General features: G+C 39.7%; 1 protein-coding gene across 5 annotated transcripts in view; it reads right to left on the reverse strand.

The window, feature by feature from the left end:
* The window catches only part of LOC147164268 (inactive dipeptidyl peptidase 10-like), a 91,525-nt gene that overhangs the window by 59,760 nt on the left and 5,552 nt on the right, over positions 1–26,213 (reverse strand). The gene's annotated exons all lie outside the window — the stretch shown is intronic.

Raw genomic sequence — 26,213 nt, forward strand, 5'->3', positions numbered from 1 at the left:
TAAAATTTCACAGTCAGTGATGCATGGGGTGCCATATGATCTGCAATGTTGGTCTGTGTTTGCCGAAGTCAACGTCAACAACTCTTTACCATTCAATTTTAGAGCAGTTTATCCTTCCTTCCGCTGACAAACATGGAGATGCAAATTTCATGCAACAAACAGTACTTGGCACCTACTCTACCAAAACGACCCTAACATGTTAAATAGCCCTGATACTATTGTTCTGGATTGGCCAGGAATCCACCAGACATGAACCCTATAGAGAATCTATGGGATATTGCCACGAGGAAGATCTGACCCAAAAATGCTGATGAGCTCAAGAATGCTCTCAAGGCAACTTGCGCTCTCAGTACACCTCAGCAATGTCACAGGCTCATGCTTCCATGTCATACCATAATTCATACATAATGAGCGTTTACTGTAGGTCCAACATTTTTGTATTTTCAGAAAAATTTTCATTGGTTCTCATTGAGATGTTGAATTTGATGCTTTTGTTTTTTTGTACACTATACAAATTATTAGAAATCTTAAAGTATTTCACTCTATGTCCGCATATGAGTTTCAAGTTTTGAACTAATGAAATAAACTATGTTTTCAACAATATTGTGGTTTATTAATATGCACCTGCACTATTAACCATTATGGGATTTTTTTTGAATTTATACTCTTGTATTCACAATGACAGACCAAAAAATATCTGTAAACCATTAAAGATATTAGAGAAGATTCTGTGGCGAACGAGTAGAGTAGCCCAACGGCTGTTTGTGGTTTTCTCAATAGTGTGCATGGGTAAACCCCCCCCCCCCCCCCCCTCTTTGGAGAAAGACCAAATAAATGCATCAATTAACTGTGTAGTACGATTGGTATGGACATTTTGGCAGGGGTTGACTCACCACTTAAAGACAAATTAGTTTTAAAAGTCACATGGGAAATTGATACACTTTATGATCGAAAATTCTTTGTGAATATAATGCTCAGGTAAACGCCAAAAAGAATAGTGATGCCAATTTTTCGGATTGTGTAAATCTCCCCCTCACCATGCAGCACATCTCATTACCCTGACCACAGCATCATAATTAATCTTCATTGAACCACTGGGCCTTTAAGCTGACAGGCTAAGTGCTTGGGCTGCAGAGGAGCTGGATAACAATGTCCTCCAGTGTAGCATTAAAATGGGATTCAGATAAGAGCAGATTTAGGAACAACGGCTTAGTGTAATTGTTGACTGGAGGTGCAAAGCTGAGCAGCAACAAATTGTTCAGTTTTTCTTCCAGCAATAGTTAGGCCGTGATGCTCATCAGTTTCCTTTCCCCAAAAATATTTGGCTAACTCCTCATTTGTATTTAAATACACAACAAAGTAGGCTTTAGCAGTTTCAAGCCTGCCTTGACAAAAGGGTTGAAGGATGTGTTTACATCTTGAAAGTTGCCAGAGGGTGATCAATCCATCAGATCGATTGGAGCACCTTTTGTGCTCATCACTCTATTGCATTATTAAAGAGCCTGGAGGAAAAACGAATTATTTTGGAAGCAATTACATGCAAACCTACATATCTAATTTCTGACAACCTCCGAAGTTTTCTGTAATTTGGCAGATATTTAAAACAATCTTATAAAATCAAGTTTTGAAACATTATCCCTTCATAATATTACAAAAACAAACATGTTTGTCCTTGTTTACTAGCTCAGAGCTCCAGATTTAAAATAATAACAAATGGATAAATAAATAGGTGAGTGAATAAAATTAATAAAAATGAAGTAGATCATTGAATGAATTAAATGAAAAGTCTAAAAATAGCAACATGACAAGTGGCCGCCATCTTTGTGGATTTTTTTATTTATTTTTTAAAGAAAGGAAAATACATGGAATGAATCCTACAAATGCCTCTAAAATTCTCAATATTAAATAAACTCATGGGAAACAATGGCCACCCCCTAAGATGGATAAAAATGGCTGGATTTTGCTTCATAACTCTTATTCCACAAATGTAATATTAATCAGAATGTCATGTTTAGACTAGTGAGGTCACATATGACATATTATAGGAAAAAAATGGGGGTTGGCTCCCTTTTTAAGTAATTTGCTGATGTTAAATACAGTCGTGAAAACATCCTTAGACTAGCCTTTTTTTTCAGTTTCTTGTTCATTTTAAATGTCTGGTACCCTGAGATAATCAACCTGGAAGATGGAGAGATAGATATGCTTCTTCTGGTTTGTTCGCTTTCACACATTCAATGTTCTCCATTAATTGCTTTCTGCCCTGTAATTTTACATAGTCAATTTCAATTGGCCGAAAGTTTTATGTCACTGCTGTTCAAACAATCTACTGGATGAATTATGATAATGCAAACACATCATAGGAAGAGAGCATGCCTCACGCTGACCCAATCTCAGGCAACAGCATTTGACAGACATTTAATTCTCTCCAGAAATTGCCTTTATTCATCATTTTCAATATTTCAACATGACTGTTTGGTTGTCAAGATTGTGTCATATGTTGGAAAATTAGGAGAAAAGTAAAAATGCCACGCTATGGGAAGTTGAGGCGCAAGTTTTCTTTTAGTGCAATCTTGGCCGTGCCTCTCCAATCTGTCCTTCCGGGCACGAGCAATATCAACATTTAGGGAGCAAGTTTGTTCAAAGACTTGCAACCCTTTTATAGCAAAGATGTAATTATTTGGGACTTGAATGTCCTTTTGGTAACTAGCTCATTATTTCCCATCTGAATTGAGCCAAGGTGCCCATTTTGCAAGCCACCACACAAAAATACAGTATCCCAAATAAAGTACGAGTAATGTAATTGATCCAAAGCTCTCGGTTTAATCACAAGTTGACTTTTATTTGTGAATGTTATTTAAAATGAAAAGTCATACAGTGAATACCATCCAAACAGTCACCAGCCATTCGCTCTGTCGCTTTACAACTTGCCGCTTCTGGGAAGCCCAACACATGTCCAGTGGTCTGGCTCAGGTACCTGAATCGCCAACACAAACTTTCCAGAGGATGAGCAATCGTGGTCTATTGAGGCGTATCGTAACCATTCATCCACGTAACTCTGGAAAAGGCGTTTTGAAAGTTGCCGAGGGCTGAAATCAACAGCAACCCTGCATTGAAAATTTTATCCTGCTCTGTGATATAATCAACATTTTTAATAAATGTGACCATTAATACATGTTTGATATTTTGGATGGTTAAATTATTTCTAAACTTCGTTAGCACATTAATCACTTCCTTTCAACTCATATACAAAATGAATGAGAGGATTGCATTACCAATTCTTGTCAATGTCCATGCCATAAAATGCAGGCCCTGCCACCAAGCACACTTGGCAGCTGCAGCTAGCAGTAGTGATGGCAAAATGAAGCTTCATGAAGCATTTGCGATATTTTTTGACTCCTCTAGATGGTGCTCTTGGTTTAAAGATAAAGGCAAGTGCAATGAAAATGGATTACATTTGCATTGCATCTTTGAATCATGAGTGCCATCTAGAGGAGTCAAAAAATATCGCAATTGCTTCATGAAGCTTCATTTTGCCATCACTACTGTACCTCATCCTTTGCTATGTGTGATCCTATGTTTATTTGCTTCGATTGTTTGTTGTTGCTTTTTTACATGTAGCCAAAAGATGTACAGGTACAGTATATAAAATGATATATGCATGCAGTACAATTTTTTTAAACTACCATTTTTAGTGTTAGTTACTCTTGAAGGAAAGCATATGCAGCAAAGTGATGTTGCAATAAACTGCAGACTAGGGATGGGAATCAAAAACCAGTTCTGGTTGAGAACCGGCTCCAAGTGTTTCAATTCCTTGGCATTGTTTGGCATTTTTGCTAACGATTCCCTTATCGGTTCCGTGTGGAACGATGACGTCACCGCGTGCGCGAGATGCGCGACATTACCGTGCGCGCCGAGCAACAAACATGGCGCCACTCTCGAAAGTTTGTTGACATCTTTCAAAAAAAGCTAACAACAGGCCAACTTGCAATGTTTGCAAATTTGAGGTTTTGTCTAAGGGAAGAAACACTACCACTATGCAAACGCATTTTCACACGCAGCATGCGATGACTGTCTGTCGTGTTTGGGAGCGCTCCGGAGCCCACCCAGCAGCAACGGCCGCAAGCAATGCAAGCATTCTCCTATCAACACTCCAGGTAATGATAGTAACTATATTAGCACCAGTTTGCCTATATGTGAAACGTGCCGTTAGGAACTGTTAATGTTAAATCCCGTATCTCACTCAACAGCGCCGGCTTGCGAAGGTGCAAAATGCGCAAAGACGTACAGGACGAACCATGACTTAAAAGCAACACTCGCTACTTCCACACATTCTGAATCTCTTCACGAGAAATACACACCAGTCTACTGGCTGCGTCTGTTCTTTTTTTTTCTGGGGACCTCATGGCACCCCATTGAGGAGTCCTCAAATGTGGACCTTAAAACTTCCCCGTTGGGTTTGTCAGGCCATGTTACTTTTAAACATGTCTCTTGTTTACAGATACAACAAAGACAGGAAACAAGTGGATGCTAATTTATGTTTATTCATCTTTTTTTCCAAAAAAAGAATCGAAAAGAGAACCGATACAGAATCGAATCGTTAAGCAGAATCGAAAACGGAATCGGAATCGTAAAAATCTTATCAATTCCCATCCATACCGCAGGCGCTTTTATACAGTCTGTTCCTCTTTCTCATCTTCAAACAGCTACGACATGAATTATAGATCACCACATCCAAATGGGAGCTCTCTATGCAGTCCTCAGTACCCTTCATTGACACTGACCAGACAAGGCTGGTGACCTCCTCCAGCACAATTTGCTCTCAAGACTAGCAAACCCAAGAGACACCACCTGTGAATCTTTGTCTTATATACAAAGCATGCAAATGCTGATAGGAGGTCTAACTATACACTGAATGTGGGAAAGGACTTGTATCCATTTTTACCCGGAATATTATTCCGTGTAACAACACAATCCTACCAATCACACCCTTCCAGGGCCATTGCCCACATGAGCATTAAAGTCCCCCAGCAGAATGAAGGAGTTCCCAGATCTCCAACACAGCCTCCCAAAAGCGAGTTTTTTTTAACTGCTGTTGTCGTGGGGCCAAGTTGTTTCTCTGGGTGGGAATGTGTAATGTGATTCAGGGGGATCGGCAATTTAAGTATGTCAATATTTTATAGCAAATCAGACTATATCACAATATACTAGTGCTGGTCATATAATTACACTATCAAAGAAAATGTCATTTATTTCAATAACTTGTTTCAAAAAGAGAAACTTTGTTATATTTATTTACTTCAATTTTGATTATGGCAAAAAGACCCCCCCCCCCCCCCCACACACACACACATACACACATACACACAACAATAAAAATCCAGTGTTTCAACAAAATTTGAATATTGTAACAAAGCTCAACATTGTAGACTTCCTGTGTCCCAATCTTGTCAGCTAGTTAATAGTAAACAACTGCAAAGGTTTTCCTCAACCTTTAAATGCTCTCATTCTGGTTTAGTACACAGTAAATTCTGTAGAGTAAATTTGACTCTATTTAGAGTGGGACCAAATGGACTCAGTTTTAGAGCAATATTTACACACGGAAGAGAGAAAAATAAAGAATTGAAAAAAAATAATTAAATTAAAGCCACTCAAGGGTTTAGGATCAAACTCACGGCCTTTAGCTTGGGAGAATGCCACTGAACCATCTGAGCTATGCCACTCCGACTCTTTGCTGATATCCAAGAGGAGACCAAACACATTGTTTTTGCTCTCTGAGTTACGAAGATTCTGACACGAGCGATATACTAACACACAGCAGGATCTGCGTGGCTCAGGGAGTAGATCGGTTGTCTCCCAAGATGAAGGTCATGAGTTTTTTTCTTAACCCTTCAGGGACTTTTAATTATTTCCAATTCGTTATTTTACTCTCTTCCAAGTGTAAATATTACTCTGCCGTGACCTGGGGCGCCCTGGGGGGCTGTTCTTGCCTTGTCGCGCCGAGGTCGACTGCTCCCCTCTTTGGTGAAGGTTCTCATGCATGCCAGATCCACCACACCAGCATTTACTGAAACTCAAACATAATTTGCTTCTCCCACTGGTCACTGAATCAGTGGAGGCTGGTGTTTGTGGATCTCACTCTGCTTCCCATATTCTTCCTTCCTTCCTTAAGTCTTTCTTTTGGTCTCTTGAGGTATTCTTAATCTGTAGGAATGTATATGTTTCTGGGGTTGGTGAAATATTCTGGTTTTGTAACTCTGTGAATGGTAGGACGGTGTCTGGTTGGTGCTGGATTTCACTTTGTTTCATTGTTCTTTCCTTTGATCCTTCCTCTGGTCTACTGCCAACTTCACGACTCTGCGGGACTCTGAAGTATACGGTTAAGGTGAATGGTCTGGGATTTATAACAGGTTTCAGGTGAATTAAAGAGCACAAACTTTCACGCACGCACACACACAAAAGAGAGCGATGATGATGACTTATTGACTTGTGAAGGTTGCCGAATGAATAATGAAAGAGAGGGGGGCAGCACAGTACAGTCTTCTACGTATTATTAATTAATTGATTGTTTGGTTTCAAATGTTCAGTGAGATGATCTGCATAAAATTTAAAACAATGTAGGCTCAACTTTGAAATCATTCTTTTCGTGACTACTGATTTGCTGAAACTAATCCATTCATGCATTTTCTACACATTGTTACATATATTAGTTATTTGATTTAATTCTGTGTGGCTTTTGTTTTTTTAATGTGAAATGTGTTTGGATGGGAAATTGTGCTTGACAGCTTGGCCGAAGAAGAATTTCTACTTCCATTTGTGTCAGACAATAAAGTATTCTATTCTATTCTATTATCCATCCATCCATCCATTTTCTTAATCACTTGTGCTCACAAGGGTTGTGGGGTTGCTGGAGCCTATCTCAGCTGGCTTTGGGCAGTCGGCGGGGTACACCCTAAACTGGTTGCCAGCCAATCGCAGGGCACACAGGGACGAACAACTATCACACTCACAATCACACCTATAGACAATTTAGAGTGTTCAATTAACCTGCCATGCATGTCTTTGGAATGTGGAAGGAAACCGGAGTACCCGGAGAAAACCCACGCAAGCACGGGGAGAACATGCAAACTCCACCCAGGAAGGCCAAAGCCCGGACTCGATCTCACATCCTCTGCACTGGGAGGCGGACGTTCTACAGTTACCGAGCCGCCCTATTATATTATATTATATTATATTATATTATATTATATTATATTATACCACTTGTCTTCATTAGGGACAAGAACAAGAATGGGCAAGTGCAAATCCTGACTTTGTGTTTATAGGACTTTGGACGACAAGAGGGGTACATCCTACATTGGTTACAAGTCAATCACAAGACACATAAAAACAAATGTCATCCACTAACTCACCATGCCACCTGCTGGAAAAAAATAAAAATAAAATAAATATATCAATGTTTCACCTTTTGAGAATGGAAGCAAAGTAAATTTTTAAGTTCTTAACTTGTCTCCATCTTGACAAAGACACGTCTTCTGCTGCAGTTTGAGCTTCCTACATATAAGCTTGCCATGCCCATGTCCGTCACAAGCTGTAATTGGGCTGTTAAAATACACACACACGCACACACTTGAAGTACTATTGGTCTGCGGCAGTCGTGGGTAATGCATTTTGCCAGGGAGAAATTGGAAAGTTTGTCAAGGGCAACACCATTGTGTTCAATATTAATTTAAAAGAGACTAATTATTCCTTTTTTTCACAATTTAAAACATGTTTTATCTGTGACAAGATTTCATCTAATTACACCACGGCTCAAGAATGTTTTAAAGTGTCTGTCTAATGTCTAATGAAAATGGGCAAACCAATGGAGACTATGTCTTTTGTTACCATGACGACTGGGTTCGGCGCTAGCAACTCCATCATGGTATTTCAGACAGTGAAGTCCCACCATGGCCTTAGTCTAGACCTACGTGTTAATATTTTGTGTCTGAGGAGGACACTCTGTGTTGGGGAGGTTATTGTAAAAATTTGTAGAACTGTGAGGCATATTTCTCAAAATGAAGAACAAATAACCATCACAATTGCAGCAAACTAATTTACCGATATACTGTTGCTGTTTGCTTAATTTGTATTTGAGCAATTACAAAGTTCATTCCTTCATCTATTTATTCATGATTCATGTACAGTATTCATTATCTTGCTTTTCTGTGAGCTCAAAGTTAACCTGACAGCATGCCAGCTAACCATTAATGTCTTATGAGTTGCACGAAGCCTAGTGGCTGTTGATGAAATCCACTTCATCTTAGGCCTCCTCTGTGGATATTGCATCTGCAGATGTGTTCAAGAGGGCAAGGACGACGCGTGATAGTGAACCCACAGAGAACTAATTTATTCACTGACCATGTCTCAAAACCACAGCTAATTGCTGCAAGATGCACTTGACTGTGAGAGCAAGTTGCAGAGAATTCTTTAAGTATTGGTGAGTGGAAAACTCAAATGTTGTTTTTTTCTGGTGTCCTGATCGGTTTTTGACCTTTTGTACTTTGCATTTCTTTGACTTATTGTACATGTTATCAGGAGTTCTGTGTTTTCCTGTGACCTGTTTGTTTATTCCTTAACTGCTTGTCAAGTTATTGTCTCCACGTGTTCTCAACAGTCTAGCTCCTCGTGTCAGCCAATCAGCTCTTCAGCTCTCTCCGTTTGCCCATATCTGGTCCAGGTGGGCCTCTGTGTGTGCCGCTTTTATGTGACCTGGCAAATGTGTTCGAACTTAATTATTTCCATACGTAAGACGTATCAATACGTCATAAAAGTCATAGTCGCCGCGTACATATGACGTATCTATACGTCATAAGCGTTTTTTCAAGCAAGAGTGTACAGGAGGGTCTGACACCACTTCTGACTGAAGGATTAGGCTTGACTGAAATGTTTTTTTAAACGGCCAGCAGGTGGCAGCAAGTATAAGATCAGCCAGTAGGAACTTGTTGCAGAAGAAGAGTAGGAGGAAGTATATATATATATATATATTTATTATTATTATTTTTTTATTATATATATATATATATATATATATATATTTTTTTTTTTTTTTGTATTGGGAGTGTAGTCTGTTACTGCCGTGGAGGAGTAGCGCAGCTGAGAGGAAGTAGAAAATAAGCAATGAGCAGAACAAAACAGTTAACCCTGGAGAAATTATTTTTGGCTAAAAAATAATAATAATAAAAATAAAAAAAAAAAGCATCCTCATCGGCTCATCAAAGCATGATGGCGACGATCGAATTGCGGCACGTCAAGGAATGACGCTTCGTTTGTCTAGCAAACGCAACGAGCAATGACCCGCGGAGTTCACGGCTCTTATGCCGGTCACGTCGACCCCTGGACCGCTGGATGTGGCAGACCTGGAGTCAGCTCAGCCAATGTGTATTTTTTATGTGCACTAAACTGTTATTTTGTTATTAAAAGCATTTTTTGAAATGTTGTTTTACAGCAGGACATTATTTAGATGTTTGAGCTGTCACAAAAGAAAAAATAGTAGCGTTAAAGTCAAGGTTGTGCTTGAAATGTTTGTTGACGCTGATAACTAAAGAACGGAAAAAGATAGAAATACACTTTTTTCTGATGAAAGAAGAGAGTCTAATCTTTCTTTTGGTAGGATCCATGTTTATATAGCAATAGAACACAATATTCTGTGGGCGTTGCAAGATCAGTCAAAATCCAGTAAAATTGCTGGTATTGAAGGTGTTGCTCCAAAGAAAATGGCTGCGATTAAATTAGTTAAGTGTTGCAGCAGTAACATGGTCCCACTAGGCTTAATTTTCACAATTTGGATATGGGTCAAGGCAGTGTGAAGGAAAAATAACCACAAGAAATTGGATGTGCTCACATCACAATCAGGCCTCTTCCAAAAATCTTGCAAAGCAACTGCAGTGCAAATGGACAGATCGGATACAATTGCGTTCAAAATTATAAGCGGACTTACCCTGCGCCAATGGATGCTCTAGACAGTTTTTGAGGTGGCAAAGGGACTGGAGGTCAGTTGGGAAGCCAGAGGTTATAACCATCCCACACACACACACATGCCCCACACGCACACACATGCATACTCGCACACAAACAGTTCAAATCCAGATTTTATTTTCTGCAAGTTATGTGCACAGCACGTGAGGAAAATAGCTTATTGTTGAGCACTAACCCAGTCCTTCTAGGCTTTTCTAATAACAATTCTCAACTATGGCTGCCACAAATGATTTTTTTTGCAAGTCAACTAGTCACTGACAGAGTCGTCAACTAATTGGATTATACTTTGTATGTAAATCGCAACATATCGCAACATATTGGTCATATGAAGTTCACAAAGAATTTGTACTGATCATAAGGGTCTTCGAGCCATGCTTTGTCTGGTTCCTCACCTAGGACCTGTTTGTCATCATAGGTGGCATAAATCACTGGATAAGGTGACAGCTCGGAGTGAATACTGAACTGTTAAAAAGTATTTAAAGAAATGGAAAACAGAAAATAGGAGGACAGTGAATGACTTCCACAAGTTCTATTGATGTTATAAGTACTCAAATATCTAGAACAATAAAAATCTGACCGCACCGCAATCCCTTTTTTTTTTTTTTTTTTTAGAGCTCAGTATTGTTCATTCGGAAATGTCATCATCATTGCTCTTTTTTTTTATTTTTTATTTTTTTTTATATATATATATATATATATATATTTTTTTTTTTTTGTGTGTGTGTGTGTGGGTGAGTATGTGTATGTGCGTGCGTGCGTGCGTGTATTTGTTAGCTCACCAGAAAACCTATTAGAAAGAATCTCATACCGTTCACCTAAACCGAACACCAGGAGACCCGAGGGGACCAAAGAAAACCAAGGAAGGTGAAATCCAGCACCGACCAGACACCCCCCACCAGAACTCCTCCCCAGCCAAAGAAACATCCAGACCCCAACAAATCCAAAAAACATAAAATCAGGGAGGCCTCAAGAGACCAAAGGAGAGACCGAGAAAAGGAAGGAAGGACAGACGAAGCCGCGTGAGATCCGCAGACACCAGCCTCCACCGATTCAATAACCTGAGGAGGAAACAGATTGTGTCTGAGTTTCGGTAGATGCTGGTGTGGTGGATCTGGCATGCATGAAAATCTCCACCAAAGAGGGGAGCCGTCGACCCCCACCGGAACAGAGCAAGCGCAACACCTCAGGGCCCCCCAGGCCGCGGCAGCGCCAAAGGACGACCCCCGGACCCCGCCAGGGCCACCGGCCGGAGAGCAAACCCAGGAGCAGGAGCGCCCCCCGCCCCAACACGGCCCGCGCCCCCGGCCCAACGCAGCAGGACGGGGCACTGCAGGCCCACCAGGCACCCCACCGGCCCCCAACCCCCGCACCCCCCACGACCCCCCGCCCCCCATCCACCCCCGCCACCCACCCCAACCCAGCCCCAGCCGCCCCCACGCCCCCAATCCCCCAGACACCCCCCACCCCCAGCACCCCCCACCCCGCAACCCCCACCACCGCCCCCCCCCCAACAAAGCCGCCCCCCCCGACCCCACCCCGACCAACCGGCAGCCCCCCAACCCCCGACCCCCAGCCCCCGGGGACTCGCCCCCCGGATACTGGGTCCCGCCCGAGGTGCCAGGACGCCCACCGGAGCGGGGCGGGCACGACACCAAACCCCAGCCACCCCCGCCGGCCCCCGTAGCACCGAGACCCGGGCCATGGATGGAGCCCCCGGCCCAGGGGAGGGGAAGGAAGGCGTACCGGGGAGGGGGAAGGGAGGGGGGAAGGGGACGACAAGAAGGGCAGGGGGCAGCGGCAGGGACGCAAGGAGAGGGGGAGAGGAGGAGGAAGGGTGACGAGGGAGAGGGGACAGGGAGGCGGAGGACGGGCGGGGAGAGGCGAGGAGGGAGAGGCAGCAAGGGGGAGGAAGGGGGAGGGGAGAGGGAACCACCGGGCACCCCGGCGGCCCACAGGCCCCGAACCGCGTCGCCGGGCCCAGAGCGACGGACCGCGCCGGAACGGCGCCGCCCCCGACACCAGGGAAAGCCCCGCAACGCAGCACCCCCCAAGAGACCCAGGGAACGGCCAAGACGCAGCCGCCACCCAGCAGCCAACAGAGGGGCAGACCCGCCCACGCCCAGCCAGGGGGGACAGCACCCACAGAATTAACCCACTGGCATGCCGTGAATCCGAATATCAACCCCTGGTGCCCATCGGAGGTGAATCCGCTCGATCCCGCTGGCAGCAGCCGGGTTCCTGACTATAGAAACACAACCATTAGTTACAAATTGCCTAATACAGAAACATCAATGCAAGTTATAACGCTGCTGTGGCTCTCGCTAACAGGCAGAATTAAAATCCAAGTTTAGGTTAAAAAATTCTATATACGTAGACCATGTTTCTTTAAATTTTGACATTTGGTTTTTATTTGAGGCAGATATTTTTTCCATTAAAATATGATTTATGAGGAGGTTAGACCATTGGTCGATATTCAAAGTTTGTTTATTTTTCCAGTTAACAAGAATTGTTTTTTTTGCGATAGTAAGGGCTACAAGTATAGATTGAAATTGTTTATGTGGTAAGTCAATTGTTGTTAAGTCACCTAGCAAACACAAGTTTGGAGAGAACGGTATCCTACAGTCCAAGACAGCGGAAAGTTTTTCTAAGACTTTAGTCCAGAAACACATAACCGGAGTACATAACCATAAAGCATGAAAATAAGTGTCTGTAGTGTTTTGTAAACACTGGAGACAAATGTCGGAGTCTGAGAGTCCCATTTTCTTCATCATATATTGAGTAATGTATGTTCTGTGAATAATTTTATATTGGATAAGTTGTAAATTTGTGTGTTTTGTCATTTTAAAAAACATTTTCACAAACTTGAATCCAAAAGACAGATTCCGGAGCTATAGACAAGTCTGTTTCCCATTTTGAGATGGGTAAAGACGTTTTATCAGTATATGAAAGTAACTTATATATTTTTGAGAGTTTTTTTGTTGTTGTCGGAGAAAGCTTGGTAATATCTTTAGCTAAAACAGGCGGTTGGAGCGTACCCTGGAGTGTTGGAATTTGTTTCTTTATCATACTTTTAACTTGCAAATAATGTAAAAAGTTTCCGTTTTTTATTTTATATTTTTGGAGCAAGGATGTATATGATATAAACATATTATCTGAGAAGAGATGGTGGAGATGTGTAATTCCTTTCTGCTCCCACACATTCAAATAAAACGATTGGTTGTTAATTTGAAAGTCGGGGTTATGCCATAGGGGAGAAAGCCCGCTGGGCTCCACTTGGGCTTTTGTCATTTCTAGTGCCTTCCACCAGGCAGTCAGGGTGGCGGAAATCATTGGATTTTTAAAGCAGTTATGTCGCTTAATCGATGTTGTAATAAAGAGTAAATCTAGGAGTCTGAGGTTATTACAATCCTTCTGTTCTAGTTCCAGCCAACAGTTAGTATCTCTATTGGGTTGTGCCCATAAAATAATATATTGTAGCTGGTTGGCTATATAATAGTGCATAAAATTTGGTGCCTCTAGACCTCCTTTGGATTTATTTTTCTAAAGAGTAGATAGACTAATCTTTGCTTCTTTTTTTTTTTCCAGTAAAATTTTGTAACGGCTGAGTCCAACAACTGGAACCAGTTAGCCGTAGGTTTAAATGGAATCATTGAGAAAAAATAGTTTATTTTTGAGTAAAACCGCTATCCCTAATCAAGGTATATATATATATATATATATATATATATATATATATATATATATATATATATATATATATATATACACACACACACACACATACATGCACACACACACACAAATGTGACATGAAATTATCATATATTGAGCTATTTGTCTGCTGGCTTGATTTACAACACAGGGCCAAGTTGATGTTCTTTGTTTTTGTCTATTAATGTGAACATTTAATAAAGTTATACACTATATCTGATAAGGCTGTGTTTAGATTCACGGAACACATGAAACAACAACATGCATACGCAGATGCTCAAACTGCACGCAAATAACACACAAGCATCAACATCAGGCAGTGACAACATAGATAACAAACAATATAAATATTGAATAAATACATAAAAATCAAACATTACATACAGTTGAATTGGCCTGAGCTGACTTTTCCCCCTGATTGATTTAAATGAGGGTAATCTCAGTTCAGCCTTATTCCAATGACTTCTGTCTGCTCTTACTTTTATCTTTATTTAATCAGTATTTTTTTTAAACAATTTGATGCTATTTCACATGACCTTAATGATCATAAGTATAGAAAATGGAAATATGGATGTTATTATATTTCTGTTTTTATTACTATAATTTTGCAATGTTGAAATAGGCAATGGCTATGTCAACAAACAGTTGGCACACTGTTAAATCATTCTTTTTTTCTTTTTTTAATCATTTGTTCACATTGCCTTAGCTACTTAGAGGCTACCAAGATCAAGTTTGTATTGCTGGCAATGTTCAAAATGCACCATAAATCCTTACAGATTGAACGCTATGGTGTCTTGGGGGAGAAATTGAGAAAAGCGTTTGATGCGTTATTCGATGGGCTATCTCCTGAATGCAGCCTTTTATATCTCTGCCCATGAATTGAAGATCACCAGAAAGAAATATTGTATAGTGGGGAGTAAGAGCGAGAGAGGAGGGTGAATCGAGGCCCAAGTGCACAAACTCATCCATACAAACAACAGGCTGCGGATATCCTCTTCTAAACGCATCATGTTTTGTGTGCGAGCTAATCTCCTATATTGTCTGAAAAATCCCCATCGCCTTCCGTTCTCCAACATATCGACTGTTAGACCGTTGAGAGCTGATAACTGGCAGAATCTCTCCGACTCCCACTCATATGACAATCTTGATATACTGTATTATCAAAAAGGAATAAAGCCCTTCGGCAATACAATAATTATTTTTCTTGAGAAAGATTGATTGATATATTGCTATATACGAGTTATTGCTAAAATAAAACTATTAATACAAAAATGTCAATTCAAATGGTGCTAAATTGACTTTCCAATAATGTGGTCTATAAATATTCACAACTAAATATGTATTAGGGGTTTTTCAACAAGCAAAATATACTGTTGTGTACATGCATATCAGCCATCTATGAAATAATTTTCTATAGCACTCCATGTTGTGGCTGAAGTCAAGAGTTCACCCTGAAATGGTCGCCAGTCAGCCACATTGCTGAATACTTGGATCACACATTTCAATGTTGTTATTAGATTACAAGTTTGCCAATTACAATTGCCAATCTTGGATTTGCAGTGCAGATGACCGTAATCCACGCTTGAAGGTCCATTGTTATTCCTTTCATTGCAACTGCCCACACGTTGCCATAGCACCAAGCAGCTTTTTCTTAGTCTAATAGTGCACCCTACTGGTAATGTTTAGTCACCTCAGTCATACTGTATAAAGAGCTGTCATTTTAAACTATATCGACTGGTTGAAACATGTTTGAAGTATTGTCAAGGCATTTACAGAAAATCTAATATAAACACAAAAATGTTTACAATTATTTCACTGCTTGATAATTGACAAAAATAATGATTTCAGTCTACACTAAATGAAGGATTAAGTTTAAACCCCCCTCAAATTATTTGCAATTCTGTATGAATTACAGTGCTGAGCTTTACCCCCGTCTGTTTTAGTAACGTAACAAAGCCCAAATCAAACAGGGTAGCAGCATAGCCCCAAGTAATTTCTACATCTTTTTTACATGCTCCAACATATATCCATAGCTCCCTCAGGGATAAAACTAACACTATCATAAGGACACTTGTAATTTATATTTTTGTTAGAAACTCATTTTGATCATTTCATATGTTTAATTTAGCAGTGAAGCGTCTATGTAGCTCAGATGCTGGCCCAAGCCAATGTGGTGCCCTATATGGCAATTTACATGCCCTTACAAAAGAAGTTGAATAGCCTTGTTTTTAACGTCGCTTTGAATTTATAAGACAACACAAGTACACACAATTACAAATATACAATATACAATTTTCACGACATCATCATCGAATTGGGCAATTCAAAAGGAGCACAACTTGACCTCTCTTTCTACCGTTTTCTCTCCTCTTTTTTTCTTTTCTGTGCTCTGTACAATTTTGGTATTTTTTGACATGTTTACAAAGTTCATACATTTGCCCCCCAACACCCACCTACCCCCACATTGAGTGAGCAGTATTGTAAAACAAACAGACAGAGTATTTGGTATTATCATTTGTAGTAATATTGACTGGACATTCAAAAAAATCAAGGACGCATCTGTCGAGGAAGGACACATCTGTACTTGCTCCTGCACTCGCTCGTGACTTCTAACAATTTTGTTGACATTGGGATTTGTCTGACGAGACTGAGGAGACAAAATCTTCTCTTGCAAAACTCAAAGAAATGGTCACCGAAATACATGAAATTAAAAAGAGCATCGAGCCACTTCTGCAGGAAATTCAGCTGTTGAAGAAAAAGACACAAGAAAAAGATCGACGCTTTGTCACCTTGGAACAAAAAGTGGATGATTTGGAACGGAATCTTCGTATTAACGATGTGATAGTTACAGGTATCCAGATTAAACGCGCCGCGGCCCTGTGGCGAGAGCTGCGGCCAACACAAGTGCAGCTGATTCTGACCAAGCTTCAGCAAATGAGACTGTGGAACAACTCGACTCAGAGATTTGGGATTAATTGTGGATCCAGCGCACATTTAGATGTGCTGGAGAGACACAACCACCGGTAGTTCTGATCAGGTTTGTTGACAGGAAGAAAAAGATTGCTCTTTTGAGAGATTGCTACAAGCTTGAAGGTAAACATGTCTACGTCAATGAAAATCTCACAAAACGAAATGCTGACATTGCCAGAAGGGCGCGACAATTGAGAAAGAATGTTCCTCATTCAAACAAAAGCTGAAAAGAAAATACGGATCGTGAATAGTAGTGGAAAATAGTTTGAGAGACAATAACTGCAATCAGTAACTCACATTATTAAATTGTGGATTATGTTTTACCCAAATTAAATTATTGTAACATATTACTAATGAACCCAAAACTGGAGCTGTTATGATTTGTATCATGTAAATATAGCATATGATTACTTGCTGACACTGCCAAGGTTAACGTTTGTTTATATACATTGATAACATGTATTGCTGTTCCTGTAAGAATGTAAACATTGTCTGGCTCTATTTCTGTTTGGATATTTGATGATGGGTTACTAATAAGCCATGGTTTCTACCCGTCAACCCTTCTTTCGGATATCAATGTTGCAAATTATATGATGTGTAACCTGTAATAATGTGTGCGAAAGGAAAAAATTAATAAAAATTTAAAAAACAACAACAAAAAAACATTGCTTTAAATTCGTTTGCTGTTCCATGTTCAAGATTGCTGTCAAGTTACTGTAAATATTTGCAACCAATTGAAAGAGATTCATCCATACAAGAGTTGATCTGGATTTTATCCAGTGGTCAAGCAGCATTTTTCTTTTGTCTCTTTTGATTTTATTATTCAGTAGTTTTAGTTTGACCTTTCATCAAGACCATAGATGTCAAACTCCGGTCCTCGAGGGCTGCAGTCCTGCAGGTTTTGGAGGTTTCCCTCTTCCAACACAAGCTGATTTTAGTTTGACCTTTCATCAAGACCATAGATGTCAAACTCCGGTCCTCGAGGGCAGCAGTCCTGCAGGTTTTGGAGGTTTCCCTCTTCCAACACGAGCTGATTCCAATCAGCAGGTTCGTTATCAGGCGTATGCAGAGCTTGCTGATGAGCTGATCATATATCAGCTGTGTTGGAGAAGGGAAACATCCAAAACCTGCAGTCCCTCGAGGACCGGAGTTTGACACCTATGATCTAGACGTTTGAAACTTCTTTTACGAGTTTTATTCCTTACAGTGGTCACTGGCAATGAGGTACATTAAGGGAATTGCCATTTTTGCATTTGAATTAGATTTAGGATTTTGAGAAAAATCGACATAAATAACACGGGAAAATATTTTATTGTAAATAAGTGTAAGTAGTAAAAGAAATATATTCACTTTTTTCTGTAATAGCCTTAGATTTTAGATTCAGTTCTTCACAACAAATGAGTCTGTCACTATTGTTTTAACTTTTTAATTTAACATGGAATAATGAATGTATTTTCATGTTCTTATTGCCCTTCAATATGATATTTTTATTACTAAAAAAATCATTTTTGTTTTTTACTCAATCATGCAAATACTATTTATTAAATTTATTTATCATTATAAATGATAAATTATTTATTTAAAGCGGCAGGACGTAAGCTACCGAGTGTTTGCAGATTTGCGACCCCTCTGGCGCAAAGTGGAATGGAAGCCAGCGACGTGCACGCGCCCAGAGTGCCGAGACGTTAGTTAGTAGTAGTTTTATTGTGCATTGCTTATCATAAATAGACCCTATTGCATTTCCTTGACGGGGTCTCACCTTTTTAGCAAGAAGAAAGCAAGCTGTGGGTCCCGTTTCATCCTCTTAGGTTTTTCCACCTACTCCAATATTAACGCTGCTCCAATATTGATCCACGTCCTCCAACAACGCTTGTCCTGCAACACTTTGTCACACTAGACACTGTTATCCTTTCCTGCTCGGTATTCTGACTGTGGTCGGGGAACACTGGGGAGATTTTCCCTTTGGTCAGAGTCACCTCCGCGGACAACTGATGTTGCATGTCGCCAAACTTTTGGCCCGATGGTCAAACAAAAGGAGTCACCGGGAGACAGAGGGTCGCACTGCAATATGGGTTTATTATTATTTTGACACACTTATATCCGCTGTGGCACACGCTTGTCTTTTGCCACGAACTTGTATAAACACTCCCAAACACTTCCGCCTTCCCAGTGTTTCCGCAGAGCGAGAGAGAGCGTGCACGCGCCTGGCTCGCAAAAGCTTAAGATTCGGTCCCGAACCGCTGATCATTACTTCACTCTACAGGAAAATAGGGGCAACAGCCATTGTGCCACAGTAGTGCCTCCTGTCCATTATACAATTCTTAAAACATGTGTGAGTGAAAAATATTGTTATTTTAACACTCCAATTTGCGTCAATGTTGCGACATGCACCTTTGAAGGATCTTTGTGCAGTTTGACACTTTTTGCTCGCGACTGCCACCACGGCCTAAAGCGTAACTGCAGCATCTGTGTCAGGCTCATTCATGGTGTGCGTGCGAGCACGTGCACAATCTTAAAGTAACAGCCACAGTTAACAAACATAGACATGATTTGAGATTAGTTAAGAAAAACTCCGCCCCTCCCTTCCCCAAAGAAATTGTGGCGTGTGCAGGGTCTGCACACTATAAAGGGAAGATAAAGACTGATAGATGCAGTCAGAGTAAAACAGTCAGGGCTCTTCGTACTCATCTGGGCATTGGTGGAGCATGCATGATGTAGAAAACATTACCTTTTTAAAGGGTACAATGCACCTTTAAAGTGCAAAAGTTTATACAATCCAGGCGATGCATGATTTCAAATAAATTTGCTCCACTTTGCTTTGTTATTATTTTTATTTTTATTTTTATTTTTATTTTTATTTTTATTTTTATTTTTATTTTTATTTTTATTTTTATTTTTATTTTTATTTTTATTTTTATTTTTATTTTTATTTTTATTTTTATTTATTTGTTTTTTATTACGCCGGAATTTGGTCTTTCAACTACTTCTATATTTCTTGACATACTCAAATCATTCCAACTTCAACATGTTCCTAAAATTCACACTTCACAGCCACTATTTACTATATTTCTAATTCCTAACTTTCACCATTTTCCCACAATTCAACATTTTTCACCCCAAAGATCCCCATTCGTTTTGTACGAGACATTCAAAGATTCACTCCCATTCAAACTCAATTTTCAGCACACCAACAATTCTCACATATCAAACATTCAACATTTTTCACTCACATATTGCACATTTTCACCAGTATCATTAACTTTAATTCCATATAATTAAATATCATTCAGTATTATTCCACGTCATTCAATGCGTGCATTTTCACCATTACCATTCAAAAACATCCCATATTATTCAATATAATTTCATATATTTCAACAACTTTATTGAAGGTGAATTTTCACCTGAATTTTGGCGCCCTGTGGATTCCGCATTGCTCTGTGCATCTGCCTAACCGACCCGGTATGGGCCTATTAGATTAAGAGCAGAAATATGACTATATTGCATTATGACTGTTGTAGTCAAGATTACAATTACTGTATACACAGCAATTGGTGGAACACACATGTAGCTTGCGCACCAATTCTTTCTCGAATTGCTACTATAAAATTGCATCTATCGGATTTAAGTGTCATACAAAAGTCCTTTAGATCAAAATGAAATACAAAATACAGTGAGCTGCTGTGAAACAGGTTTAGCTATGAAACAGAATTACTAGCAGTGTTCTGAATTTTGTTTAAATTGTTAAGTTGTTGAAGGAGTGATGCTATGCATACATTATATGTACACAGATTGCAAAACAACCCTCAGTGGATTTTTCCATAAGAACGTTTTAATCTTCAAAGTCATTCTAAGCTCATTATCATAATGAGGTTGCACTGAGGCACATTAAACAGCTGCTTCTGTGACGCCTTTTTTCCCCAACTCACCCTCAGAGCCTGTCTGCCATATAGCGTGAATGCCTACTGGCATCACACCGTTACATTCATTGATGGCACCAATCATAATATACAAAAGGTTATTATTTTAGTGCTGACAAAATGAAGGCAAGTGATAACACAAATACACTGCAACCGATTAAGTGTATCTAAATGGAGGGGCAATGAAGGGCATAGGGGAACAGTAAATGGTGGATCCAATGATTGATGAAATCGGTATTGTTCAGGAAAACACGTGCTCGGAGCAATGTACTGTACCTACAAGTAAGTCAAGTCAAGTCATCGGCTTTTGAGTTAGCATTATTTATTTTTTTTGTTCCATTTGTTCAAATTCCCCCTAGTTCATACATTTCTCTGATCTGGACCAAAGCAAGGAATAACTGTAATGACTACAACATTCACTAGATAATCATAGATATGAGCTTGGCAAGACAATGGAAAAGCAGATCTTATACACACGTTTTATAACCTTGTTCAGATGACGTGTATCCCACTATTTAAAGTTCACCCATCCTGTTTGTAATTGTAGTTTAAAAAATGAATAAATAAATAAATAACTATTTTAGCAGTAAAAGCAGTGAATGTGCATTCTCAAGAGACAAACCAAAAATAAATGCTGAAATGTCATGTTGAGATCTCTTTTCGTCTTCCTTTCAATACAGCCGTCAACACTTAGCTTGTACTTGTTTTTCAGTTCTTTGAACGAATGCTACAAGGCTGAAAACAGTGCTCAGTTCATTTGATCAGGGATGGCAATTAAAAAAACAAGCAGGCATGTTTTATGAGTTTTAATCATTCTTGGGTTTAGAAATAAGTCATTACTTAGATACATTTTTAATCAATGAGCCATTACAATTAAGATATTGGATTTTATTTTTTTACATGGTTTAATGCTTTATAAAAGATTGTAAAATATTTTGGACATGGAGGAAAGTTTAGGGGCACTCATGGTAAAATGACTTGCAAAGTAAATATACACACATTTTTATTGCATAACTGATCAAATGTTTTTGATTCACATTTAATTTTACAGATTTCTACACAACATCAACCCTAAATAATCAGTTACAGTTTAAATATTAAAAATATTAAGTCAATGTTTAGATCAGAAGTGCAAGTACAGTATTTTATCAGCAAATTTTTGTGGGTATCAACAAAATAATTTGCAGTTGAATTGAATTTGTTCACCTGACCAAGGTGCAGGCAGTTCCCACTCGAAGACAGTAATGTGAGACCACTCTGGCACACAAGTTTTATTTATTGGGAAAAAACAAGGCACTGATTATCCTGTTCGCTATTTTTCCATGGTAGAGTTTTGCACATTTACCCACAATTCTAAACTTTTTTTATATTCATAGCTAATTGCTGCAAAACGGAAACAGATAGAAATTTACTTTTGTTCTTGATGAAAGAAGAGACTCTAATCTTTCTTTTGGTTCGTTTTTATAACAATAGAACACAATATTCTGTGAGCCTTGCCAAATCTGTCAAAATCCAGTAAAACAGCCGTGAGTGAAGGTGATTGCTTTAGTAAAAAAAAGAGCTGCGAGTGAATGAGTAAAAAAGAAAAAGGAAACCACCAAAACATTTTTTGACAATAATAGGTTATATGCACCCCCACTGGTCCAAATATGTTATTTTGGTTAATATTGCTAAATATAAGATTGGAATTTGAGTTAAGCAGCAAAATCTCAGGGGGTGACCATTTTGCCACTTGCTGTCGACTGAAAATGACATCAATGTTGCTCAGGTCTCAGGTAACAACCAATAAATAATTAAATGTCGTGAAGAGGCAGAGTACATTACGAGACTCCCGGTTATGCCATATTTGATGTGGCAGGGCCTCTGTAAACAAATGCATTACAACTTCACTGAACTTTATAAAGGAACAACATACAAAGTGCACACATTTAATGCCTCTCATTCACCCAGAGCGCCACAGAGAGCGTGCCGCTTCCTTCAAAAATGCGCATGATACATTCTGCACAAAATAGCGACCAAAAGGTTCATAATTCAGGCCGACCAAGTGGGAAAATGCTGGCCACTTCAAGTTAGTCACTCTGGGTCTGGCTAGGTCTCTGCCAAAAGCACTTTAATTGCTGTTTTAAACGAACTTGCGGCCCGAAATAAAAACACTGCCCCCCAGCTGCAAACCGGGAAAAATCCCAGCGCTCCCAGCGTTTCACTCCGGGCCTGGAAGGTTCCCAGGGTCAGCAGCATCTCTTATAAAGTTAACTGAAAATGTAAATAAATAGTTCCCTGAGGATTAAAATGGTTTTACAGTAAATGTAACTTTTATCAGCTGTCAAATTTTGAAAAAAGGCAGATACCAATATTCGTCGACCTCATGGAAAAATCAATCAATCAACGTGACCGTGGCAGTAATCTTCAGAAAAAATGTTGTCCAAGTCAAGATGTCCTCTAACACTACACAACGGAGAATCTATGACAAGAAGAATTTCTGCATTTACTGTGAGAAACCTTTTGTTAAGTTAGCAAGACATCTGAAGCAAAAGCATTCCGACAAAGCTGAGGTGTCCAAGGCACTTTTGTTTTTGTGTTTTTTATTTGATTTGTGTTTTTTGGTTTGCAGTCGTGTTCACTTTTTTTGTTTTTGCTTTTTGCACTTCAGGGCCACCGTAAAATACGCTCACAGTTGATCACCGTGATATCACAATTCTCAAACATATAATCACCAAGCCCTACCTATGTTGCAATGTTTCCAGTTGATGCACTATATGCTCTGGAGAGAGAGAAAAAATCCCCATTGAACAAAGGGACTTTGCAGGGATGTGCAAATTAGCTACAACTCATTAACAATTCATGTCTTCTGAACACAAGATTTGTCATGTCTTCTGAAACATTTTGATCCCAAAGCATCAGGGGCACCACAAATTAAAGGAAAATATGTATACACTAACAAAATAGTGGGTTGTTTTAATTTGCCAACCAGTTAAAATGCTAGTTCACCAGTTAAATAGCCAGAAAAATATGGAGGTAATTAGCGTTTTAAGGACAATTCCAGGAAATTTCAACCTGGGGACATTCCTAATATAAAGTGTGTTTAAATATTATGTATGTAACGGATGCCAGCTCGTACTGTTCAAATGTATATTAGTAAACCCTCACATATGCTCGTTAATACATAAATATGACAGTGTTTCTAGTGAATTCATTAGACCCGCCACAAAAAGATTTTGGTGCCACCTATGCTCCCCAGTTGTGAATTTTAGGTTTATTTTAGTTGGGTGCGGGATGACAAAATCAAAGGTATGGCCTTCCATAACTTAGGCTGAGTTCACACTGCAGCTCAATTCAAGATATTTTCACAAGTATCTGATATTTTCATGCAGTGTGAACACCTGACCTGGGCCTCTTTCGTATGTGGATATAAATCGGATATAAACGCTCATCCGCACGCATCCGATTCATACGTCATCAAAAACCTGATATGCGCTATACGCGGGCGAGAGAGAGTGTTTGGAAGGGAGACTACTGACGTGTTATGAATATATACAAAGCTGTTTTGAGTAACAGTGTTATATGCTTTTTTGTCTTTAATTTAATCACACTTGAAACATGAAGCATAAAGTTGACATGTGTGGCGATAGTAAAAATTCAGCCCTGCAGACGGTTCATGACGCAACATCATCTTCGGTACACTTCTCAATAAAATGAAGAGGTCGATGAATGTCCCCTAATTTCCCCCAAATAATTCTATTACCTCTTCCAGCTTTGCTACTCTGGCGACATGAGATGAAAAAAATAAGTCTGACGGATTTCTGTTGCTGTTTGTAAACATCACATTCAAAACTGATGCACGAGGAAGCCGAGGACAGCAGCCAACCAGGAGCGCGGGCGTTTGCACAGCTGAATTTGCATAATGTGTGCAGACATAGCTAAATTTGCATATGACACTGATAAAAGTCGCTTGCCTCGGCGGCTTGGCTGACAGTGAAACATTGCGAGTCGGGTTACTTCCGTGAACACTGCAACATGACGTTTTGGGTGTACGTCACTTGACGTGTGCTCTTTGCCCATGCGAGTCGCATCACGGACGCGTTGCGTTCACATTAGATGTCGCATTTGTTTTTGTAATGTGAACGATACATAAAGAGATCGAATTTAACAAAAAATCCGAATTGGGCATCAGTGTGTGCACGTGTGAACGTAGCCTTATTGATACTTATGTCCTCCTACAGATAAAGTTGGCGAGCTCATTTAAAAAAAAACATTGAGATGTACAAACACACACACACACACACACACTCACAAGTTTGTTTTACTATCTTTGTGGGGCCATCTCATTGACATAATGCATTTCCTAGCCCCTTCCCCTAACCCCAACCATCAAAAATGATTGCCTACCCTTATTCCTTACCCTAACCTCAACCATAACCCAATTCAAACCTAAACTCTAAAACCAAGTTTTGACCCTCAAAAAGAGGTCTAAACTTGTGGGGCCCAGCAAAATTGTCCCACATGGACGGGTGGGCCCCAACACACACACACACACACACATGCACGCACGCACGCACACACACACACAGGTTTGTTTTACTACCATATTTTTGTATTTTTGCCCATTTGGACCTGATTATATGAAGTTGACTCTAAAGCTGTCTATGCCATCTACAAAGCATTTTCAGCCCACCTATCTGACCACCTAACCCAGCTGCCTCAGCCAGATATGATGGTCAGATAGGTGGGCCGCATGCATTTTTACAGCACATAATGAGTACCGGAGACAAACAGTCAACTGGACTGGTTTGTCCAAATTTGGTTCTTACTCATACCCTCTCATTTGCCCTATTGTATTTTTTCTTTGTTTCTTTATCATCGTGGGACATAGTGGAGCATGTATCTTCATGAGGCCAACATCAAAACACTACCCATGCCACCAATACGTAAAGCAGTGCCAAGTTGCCAACCTGTTTGGAAATGTATCCAAACAACTGTCTATAAAATGCCAGGAGTAAAGAAATGATTGTAGTAGAATAGAATATGTGCTTGTAAATTAAACTACAGTGTAACAGCTGGCAGAGGTTGCAGGCTGTTAGCACAACCTAATGTTACTGTAAATTTTTAGTTACTTTGCACTATACCTAAACCTGTTGTGTTTTTGTACTGATACTGTTGATTGTTTTGTATGTCATTGATTTTAATTTGTTAATCTTGACATTTGCTTAAGGTTTAGGTAACTACCAATCACGGCTCAGCTTGCAAATGTCGCATGATCAAACTAAGAAAACAGGTGAGCCATGATTGGTCATTACCTCAGCCCTGAGCAACTGTGATGTATTTTTCAGTCAACAACAAATACCAGAATGGCCACCCGCAAAGATGGATGAAAACGGCTGAATTTTGCTAATCTTGCTCTGCAAGATGAATTATCCTGGTATTTGTGTGTTCACAATCTCCCGAGAAAACATGTTGTACCAAGCCCGCTGATTTTCACTGATCTGTACACTTTTTGAATGGACCAATCACAACGCGGTATTGTGTTTGGGGATGGAATATGCAGCTGTGACAAAACAAGGAAGCGTAGACGCTGTGGGAAACAAAAAAATCCTAACTTGG

Source organism: Leptonotus elevatus, chromosome 12 (assembly GCF_054856555.1).
Source record: "Leptonotus elevatus isolate MCC_2025b chromosome 12, RoL_Lele_1.0, whole genome shotgun sequence".
Taxonomy (NCBI): domain Eukaryota; kingdom Metazoa; phylum Chordata; class Actinopteri; order Syngnathiformes; family Syngnathidae; genus Leptonotus; species Leptonotus elevatus.